At 32.4% G+C, this 8,355-nt stretch overlaps 1 long non-coding RNA gene across 1 annotated transcript in view; it reads right to left on the bottom strand.

The window, feature by feature from the left end:
- LOC129527252 (uncharacterized) overlaps window positions 1–8,120 on the bottom strand; it is an 11,981-nt gene extending 3,861 nt beyond the window's left edge. The window contains exon 1 of the long non-coding RNA XR_008672220.2: window positions 7,990–8,120. This is a non-coding gene — a long non-coding RNA (uncharacterized lncRNA). The remainder of the gene's footprint in view (window positions 1–7,989) is intronic.
- Between the last annotated feature and the right edge of the window lie 235 nt (window positions 8,121–8,355).

An 8,355-nucleotide genomic window follows, 5' to 3' on the forward strand; every position in this document is an offset into this window, starting at 1 on the left:
TATAAGGTTACAAATAATTTAGTATTAATATAATAGAATTCTTTGACAAAATTACCAATGGTGCTTACATAAGCAATAGCCTACAAAATTCAAAGCAAACCTTAGTACATAATTTTCACTGAAAATTTTAAGAAAGATGGTGGAAATTAATCTAAATAAATAGCTGAGTTAATAAAGGAGGGGAACCAAAACAAACATTTGAGTTTAAAAAGTAAAGATTGAGTATTCATATTTAAAGGAGTATCAGTGAAAATAATATAGTACTTTAAAAATATTTTATTTGTAAAGGAATAAAACTAAAATAAGAGATCAATAGTTAATTTAAAACTTCAGCCAGCTCCTTCACTAAATATAATTTCACATAGCTTATCTTATACATTCTATTTTTATTCAGTAGTAATGATTTCAAGAACATGATCTGATAACATTCTACTCACACTTAAAACTCTAAAATAAAATACAGTCAGATCCTGTTAATAGATAAACGTACTATGTGACCAGACTGTAGCTCATAAAAATTATTCATCATGTCCTTATAAAGAACATTAACCTGTATTATAAAATCAGGCTGACCATTATAAACATATCCACTTCATGAATTCATAATATAGAAACAAGTTTGGAACTTGGACCATGATATTAAAAGGTATACTAAAAGCATCACAAGGCCTTCCACATTACTTAAAAAAAAATGGGGGGGCCTGCTGTTTCCACATACCAATTAATGCTGTGGGGTGGCAGATTTTCATTCTAAAATTATTCTTTAGAAAATATTTTACTGTGTCTTTTTATTGATCTCCTCAAAATCCTACTATTCTGGATTATAAATAGTGTATAAATGTACAAATGAATATTCTTTTCAACAGCTTGTTACCTTTACCTCTTAGAAGTACTTATTCCTCCTTCCTTGTATTATTGTTAGTAAAAAAAAAATCTCTTTCGTAATATAAGAAAGAATATTATCTTATTCATCTTTTATCTTCCTGATCCCTACCCTAATTTCTCAGGGAACAATTAACTGAATTAATGTCAAATTCAAAAATAAAGTAAGAATAGAATAGGTAGGAAAAAACACAGCCTGGGAAGAGAAGAAAGAAGACTCTAACTCTGCTTTTAAATGTATTTCGTTTGATTAACAGTTTCAAAATATTTTTATATTTTGGTATTTGTTTTCATTTTCTCAAGTAAAACTACTTTAAAAACAGATCTATACTTGGATAATTTATAGTTACAAATCTGTAACCTTTAGATGGAACAATTTAAATCTCATAGAAAATGTAAGCCCTGGAATTTGATCTATATATTAATTTTATGTGGTGACAGAATACATAATTTTTAAGAAGTACTATAATGTGACATGGCTAACCATATTTGGAAATAATACCTGAGAAGTTATAAAAATAGTTGCATTATAGCATCCACTCCAGAATTAACTAAACCAAATAGGAGCACTGGCGGTTACAAAGAGAAACTTCTGTTCAATAAAGAGAGATTGTTCCAACATTTAGATTAGCCTATAATGGAATAGGTTATCAGAAATGTTCATTTTTATTGTAGAAAGCATTATACATACACACACATATACCCATAACATGTATGATTATATATTCAATAAATTGTGTAAAACGATTTTAATTGTAGAGGTACACCATAGTCTATTATCCATTCTGCTCCTCCCAGGACTCCAAGGTTGTGCTCCAAATAGCCTAATCCAACCAGATTAATCATTTGTTGTTGTTTTGGTGGAGTGATGGGGAGGGTGGCAGGCAATGATTAGTTCAGAGACTCAGTATCAAAGTGTTGCATAGCAACAATTGATTCAAAAGAAGGCCAGCCAAGCTCTAAGCTAACCAATCAAATTGGAGAGAAGAATCTTGCGCAGTAATTGACAGAAAGGAGCTTGCTTTCTTCACCTGGATGTGAAGGTCTATAGCACTAATTCTCTCTGGCAGCCTTGTGACCTCAAACAGTATCAGCTTTAGCATAAAATCAACACTGTAGCTGGTACAGCAGAGATATAGATAAAACCTGGGTCTCTGATGACATTATTGAGACTCAGATAACCCAGCCCTGAAACACAATTTATGTTTGCTGCCTTTCCAACCTCCCTGTCCTGTTTTAATGCTTGGGACGCTCCCTTGCCTACTGGTTTCCAGTTGAGTTTGACTAATTGAAGACATTAGCAAGAAATTAAGGGACAGAAAGAAAATGAAGTTGGGTATACATTTTCCAGATTTTACCCCTTCAGTACACTTACACTATACTCCTTTCTCGAAGACCACAGTCCCATCAGGTACCCTTCTTCTACAGCTACAATAACTTTGTCTTTGGGTTATGCTAAACACTTATTCCCCTCATCTCTTCAAATCTTCCCAAGCTCCCTGCTTTCAACTTTTTAAATACCCTTGCATTAAACTCTTCTCAAAAACCTAGGTTGAGTACGCCCTCTGTTTCCTGCCAAGAATATAACTGATATGCCATCTAACACTAGACTTTGTTACATTAGTTAGTATATTTCCTTAATGTTTAAGATACTTTGAATCAAATTTTCTACTAACCACAATCAAAAATATCCTATTGAATATACTGGATAACCTCTAAGTTTTCCACAAGATCATATTTTGGCAGAACAAAACAAAAACACCTTAAAATTTTTTCATGGAACAGTAAAATTGTTATTAATAAAAGGCCTCGCATATACTATCTTCCTAAGATATCTTCTATGACAAGGAGATATAAAAGCTAAGTGGCAGTTAACCAGTAACCTGTTATTAAGTTAAGAAATTAAAAAATCAAACTTCTATTACCAATACTATTAATACTAACCTGGCCACTGATTATTCAAAAATAACACAATATGAGCATTCCTCTGAGAAAGGTAAAAAAGTTACTGTTTCTTAGGTAATCAGACAAGCATGCAAGGACTTTTCATATACTCAATTCAACAACTATTTACTGAGCCCAGCACTGTTCTAGGTGCTGAAGATACAACAATAAGGGGAGACAAAAAAGAATAAAAAAATATATAGATACATATATATACATACACATACATATATATATGTATATATTGCCCCTTCTTTCATGAAGCCTACATTCTAGCAGGAGGAGGCAGAAAATTGGTAAAAAATATAAAACACGCCAGAATGGTGCTGTAAAATTAGCAGAGTAGGTAAACACTGATGGTTATGGAAGGGATACTAATTTATTTAGAATGATCGGAGAATATTTCTGTGATAAGGCATCATACAAGCAAAATCCTGAATGAAGCATAGAATCAAATTCTGTGAGTATCTGAAGAAAAAGTGATGGAAACAATGGGGGAAGTAAATGCAAAAGTCCTTGGGTAAATTCTTATCATTTTAGTTCTTAAGGGAAAGGCAAAAAGACCTTTGCCTAAAACAGAGAAAGCAAGAGAGTGGGGAGAGATGATGTGAGGTATAAGGCTTATGACTTCATTATGAGAAGGATGAAGACTTGAATAAGATTTGGCACATTTTAGGACAACTAGTCTAACTGCAAGTGAAAAACGGACTGTAGGTAACCAATGGTGAAGGATGATCATGGTTTGAACTAAAACGGTATCAACGGACATAGTAAGGAGTTGAGAAATAAAGAGGAAGTAGTAATTGATTCTGGATATGTTTTGAGAGTAAAACAACATAATTTCCTGAGAGTCTGGATCTAGAGTGCAACAAAAGTAGAGTCAAAAACAATTAACTTTTTGGTTTCAACCACTTGTTGAATGGTAATGCCACTAAATAAGACAAACAACTCTGAAGGATGAAAAATTTGAGAGAAAAATCAGTTTGGATAATTTAGTCAAGAAGATTACTAGAAATCCAAGTGGAACTAAAAATAGAAACAATTGAGGGTTATTAGTATTTACAGGATCACGGGAGCTGTAGAAGTGGATAATCTCAATCAGAGTAAGGTACTGTGTAGATGGAAAAGTGAAACGCTTTCCAGGATTAATCACTGGGAAAGAACAGTCATCAGAATTTAGAAAGATGAAGCAGAACTAATGAGAGAGAATAAGTAAGAGAAAAAGCAAACCATGGCAAAACACAATGCAAGAAAGCATTTCAAGAAGGAAAGACTGTTCAACCGAAATATTCACAGGTCGAATAAGATAAGGACTGAGAAATAATCCCGGGACAGACTATGAAGGCCACTGGTGACAAAGACATGAGCCATCTTAAAGGACATGGAAGAACGAAAGACAGGTTGGAATAGGAGTAGATTTAGGAGTAAGCGAGTGCCCAGGAATATAAGGAACGTTTAAAATCTGAAAAATAATCAATGTAATTCACTAAGAAAAATGAGAAACATCATACTCATCTCAAATACTGCAGGAAAGATGTTTGATAAAATCCTGTTTATAATAAAGAAAACTCTTAGAAAAATAGAAATAGATAATTCCTTAATTTAACTAAAAAATCTACAAAAACTAATTATTAAAAATATCATACTTAGTGGCTAATTATTAACAGCATCCATGAGATCAGGAATAAGACAGGGATGGCCACTATCACAACTTTTATTCAACACTGTACTGGCAGTCTTTAGGTGGCATAACAAAGCAAGGAAAAAAATAAAAAAATAAATATTAGAAAGGAAAAAAAACTATCATTCTCTGATGTTATTATTGTCTACAAAATTTTTTTTGAAAAAATCTACAAATGACTAGATTTAATAGAGGAATAGAAAGATTGGTATATAAAAGTTCAACATAAATATCAATTATAATTCTATGTACCAGTAACAAATTAAAAATCAAAACTTTTAATTGCTTCTTGGCCTTTTGGGTAAAATCAAGTGCAAAGAATTAAAATTTTAAGGGCATCAAATAATATCAAATATCTGGAAATAAATCCATCAAAAAGACAGAAACTGTTCTATACAGAAAACTACAAGAGAAAATCTAAATTAATAAAAGAATATACCAAGTATATGACTTGAAAGATTCATTATGGGAAAGATGTCAATATAATACAATAAAAATCCTCATGTTTTTTGGTGGAAGTTGATAAGCTGACATATATGTAAATGCAAAGACCCAGAAATGGGCAAGGCAATCGTCAAGAACAACAGTAAAGCTAGATGACATACTCTTCAATATCAGGCCGCACTAAAAAGCTATACAAATTAAAATACTGTTGGAATATTACTTAGCAATAAAAAGGAATGAAAAAAATATGCTATAACATGGATGCACACTGAAAACATTCTGCTAAGCAAAATGGACCAAATACAAAAAGACAAATATTGTATGATCCCACTTACATGAAATATTTAGAATAAGCAATTCATAAAGCCAAAAAGTGAATTATGGATTGACTAGGGGTGGGAATCATGAAGAGATATAGGGAAAATTGGTAAAGGAAATGAATAACAAAGAAGCTAAAATATTCATTTTCCATAATTATATATGAAAATCTTATTCAAAATCTAGGAAAAGTGCAAATTAAAACCACAGTGAAATAATATTTTGCATCCAGTAAATTGACATTATAATATGAAATATTAACATACATTTTTATTTGAAGGCTTTTACAAATATTTCTAATTATAAGCTAAGTTTTAAGTAAAAGAATGTTTAATTTAGGATTTTCTGATACATTCTCAGTAAACAAATGAAAACACATTTAAAGGGGTAAGTCCTCACAGAAATCCTGTCACACACAGTAATCTTACAAAGGCATTTCATATGTTATCAAATTCATGTTAAATGTAGCTTATCGTACATCTTCTGAACAATTCTTAATACTCTAGATACAGAAAGAGTATTCCCTTATTTTAAAAAATAAACCAAAGAGCCTTAAGTTCTTAATAATCTTATGGAAAAAATCATCTCAATAAAGAAATGCTACCAATGATCAATCTTAACAATCTACCACTCTTCAATGCTTAATCCTTAAGGAAAGGTCAGCACTAGTTTCAAAGACATATTTTATATATATATATATATATATATATATATATATATATATATATATATATATATAAAACATATATATGTATAAAGACACGTAATATATAAAATATGGCATATTTTAGAACTTGACTCTTTTTGTGACTAAATAATATTCAATTGCATGTATATACTACATTTTGTTTGTCCATTAATCAACTGATAACATTTCAAATGTAAAACAATTGGAGGTAAAATTAAAACTGCTTCAAAGTATCTTCTCTTTTTCCAAAGGAAATATAAGTTTATCCCTTAGTTGAGATCTCACTTCTAATACTTTTCAAATAGTTTCATTTTCAGAGCAGCTGAATATTATAGAGTTAACTAACTGATAAGAGGGTTGAGAGTGCTAATAAAGGGCACAGATATTTGTTATTAAAAAAAAAAAACATGCTGGCTGGACGCAGTGGCTCACGCTTGTAATCCCAGCACTTTGGGAGGCTGAGGCGGGCGGATCACAAGGTCCGGAGATCGAGACCATCCTGGCTAACACGGTGAAATCCTGTGTCTACTAAAAACACAAAAAAATTAGCTGGGCGTGGTGGCAGGCGCCTGTAGTCCCAGCTACTTGGGAGGCTGAGGCAGGAGAATGGCGTGAACCCGGAAGGCGGAGGTTGCAGCGAGCCGAGATGGCGCCACTGCACTCCAGCCCAGGCGACAGCGAGAGTGTCTCAAAAAAATTAAAAAAAAAAAAAACAAACAAAAAAAACGCTTATTCATGAAATCTCACTAATTTTTAAAGGAAATCACATGATACAACTAAACTCTTGTGAGATCATAATCAGAAATTCAGCACTCATAAAAGCACAGATGTGACTGAAGCAAAAGAGGTCATAAAACAACATAAATGACACAAAATATTAAAATGTAAACCCATCTAATTTTTATTGTTTATACTATGTATAGATGAGAAAAACTAAATAGTCATATATATTAAGAGTAGGGAAAAAGAGCACAAAATAATGTTTCTATTACTACAAAATAAAAATTTTGACCGCATAATTAAAAAATAACAAAACCTAACAGGTAAATCCATGTATACTAAAGATTTTTATCTTAATAAAAAAGACTTTCAAGAAACAGTCTAAGGCCAGGCGCAGTGGTTCATGCTTGTAATCCCAGCATTTTGGGAGGCCGAGGTGGGCAGATCACTTGAGATCAGGAGTTCAAGACCAGCCTGGCCAACGTGGGGAAAAACCCTGTTTCTACTAAAAATACAAAACTTTAGCTAGGCATGGTGGTACGCACCTGTGATCCCAGATACTAGGGAGACTTAGGCAGGAGAATTGCTTGGTTGAACTCGGGAGGTGGGGGTTGCAGTGAGCCAAGATCGCACCACTGCACTCTAGTGTGGGAGACAGAGTGAGACACTGTCTCAAAAAAAAAATAAATAAAATAAAAAGTCTAAGTGAAAAGATACCAAAGAAACAACTACAGTACTCCTTATCCGGAGACGATACTTCCAAGACCCCTAGTGGATGATATATACGATTTTCAGTCTGAGAACTGAGATAGCTACTAAATGACTAATAGGAAGACAGTGTATACTGCATGAAAAAGCTGAGCAAAAGGAGGATGCATGTCCAGGACTTGATGAAGAGGGACAGTACGAGATTTCATCACTCTACTCAGAACAGCACACAATTTAAAAGTTATAAATTGTTTATTCCATTTAATATTTTTGAACTGCAGTTGTCCATGGGTAAGTGACACCTTAGAAAGAGAGAGTAGAAATAAGGGGTACTACTATAGAAAAACTTAAGAGAAATGATACTTATTGCTTGAATAGATATAGATGAAATTTTTTTCTTTAGTTTTTTAATTCAAAATTTAATTATGCTTCCAATACCCAGTTAATTCCATGTCTACACTTAAATCTGAGATGTTTGTGAATTAGCAAATAGTATAATCTCTACACAGTCAATGGAAAGTGAAATTATAGAAAAAATATAATTAGTGATTGTCAGCTGTCCAACTGTGAGGCTACACAATAAAACCATCAACACATCACTTACCTTTTCAAGTAATTAGCCAATAACTAAAAAGCCTTTTCCACCCAGCACCTGTTCTTGCATGGCTACTGAACTTTTAAGTAGTTCAACCAGGAATGTCGAAAGAGTAGCACTGCATGTAAAGTACAGATATCATTATGTAATCATCACATGTTTATTCTAAACACAGTGTTCCATTTCAGTATTTTATTATGCCAAAAGATAACCATATTCAAATCTAATCTCTATTTTACTGACAATGACTATTATGCCTTATATTATGAAAGAATATATTTCCTCATAAGCATGAAAAACCAGTGTTGTCCTTTACAAATTAAATATAATAAACCGAATCATAACTGTGTAGTTTTTTTACATTCCAAAGTAAAA

This window comes from Gorilla gorilla, chromosome 16 (assembly GCF_029281585.2).
Source record: "Gorilla gorilla gorilla isolate KB3781 chromosome 16, NHGRI_mGorGor1-v2.1_pri, whole genome shotgun sequence".
Classification (NCBI taxonomy): Eukaryota; Metazoa; Chordata; class Mammalia; order Primates; family Hominidae; genus Gorilla; species Gorilla gorilla.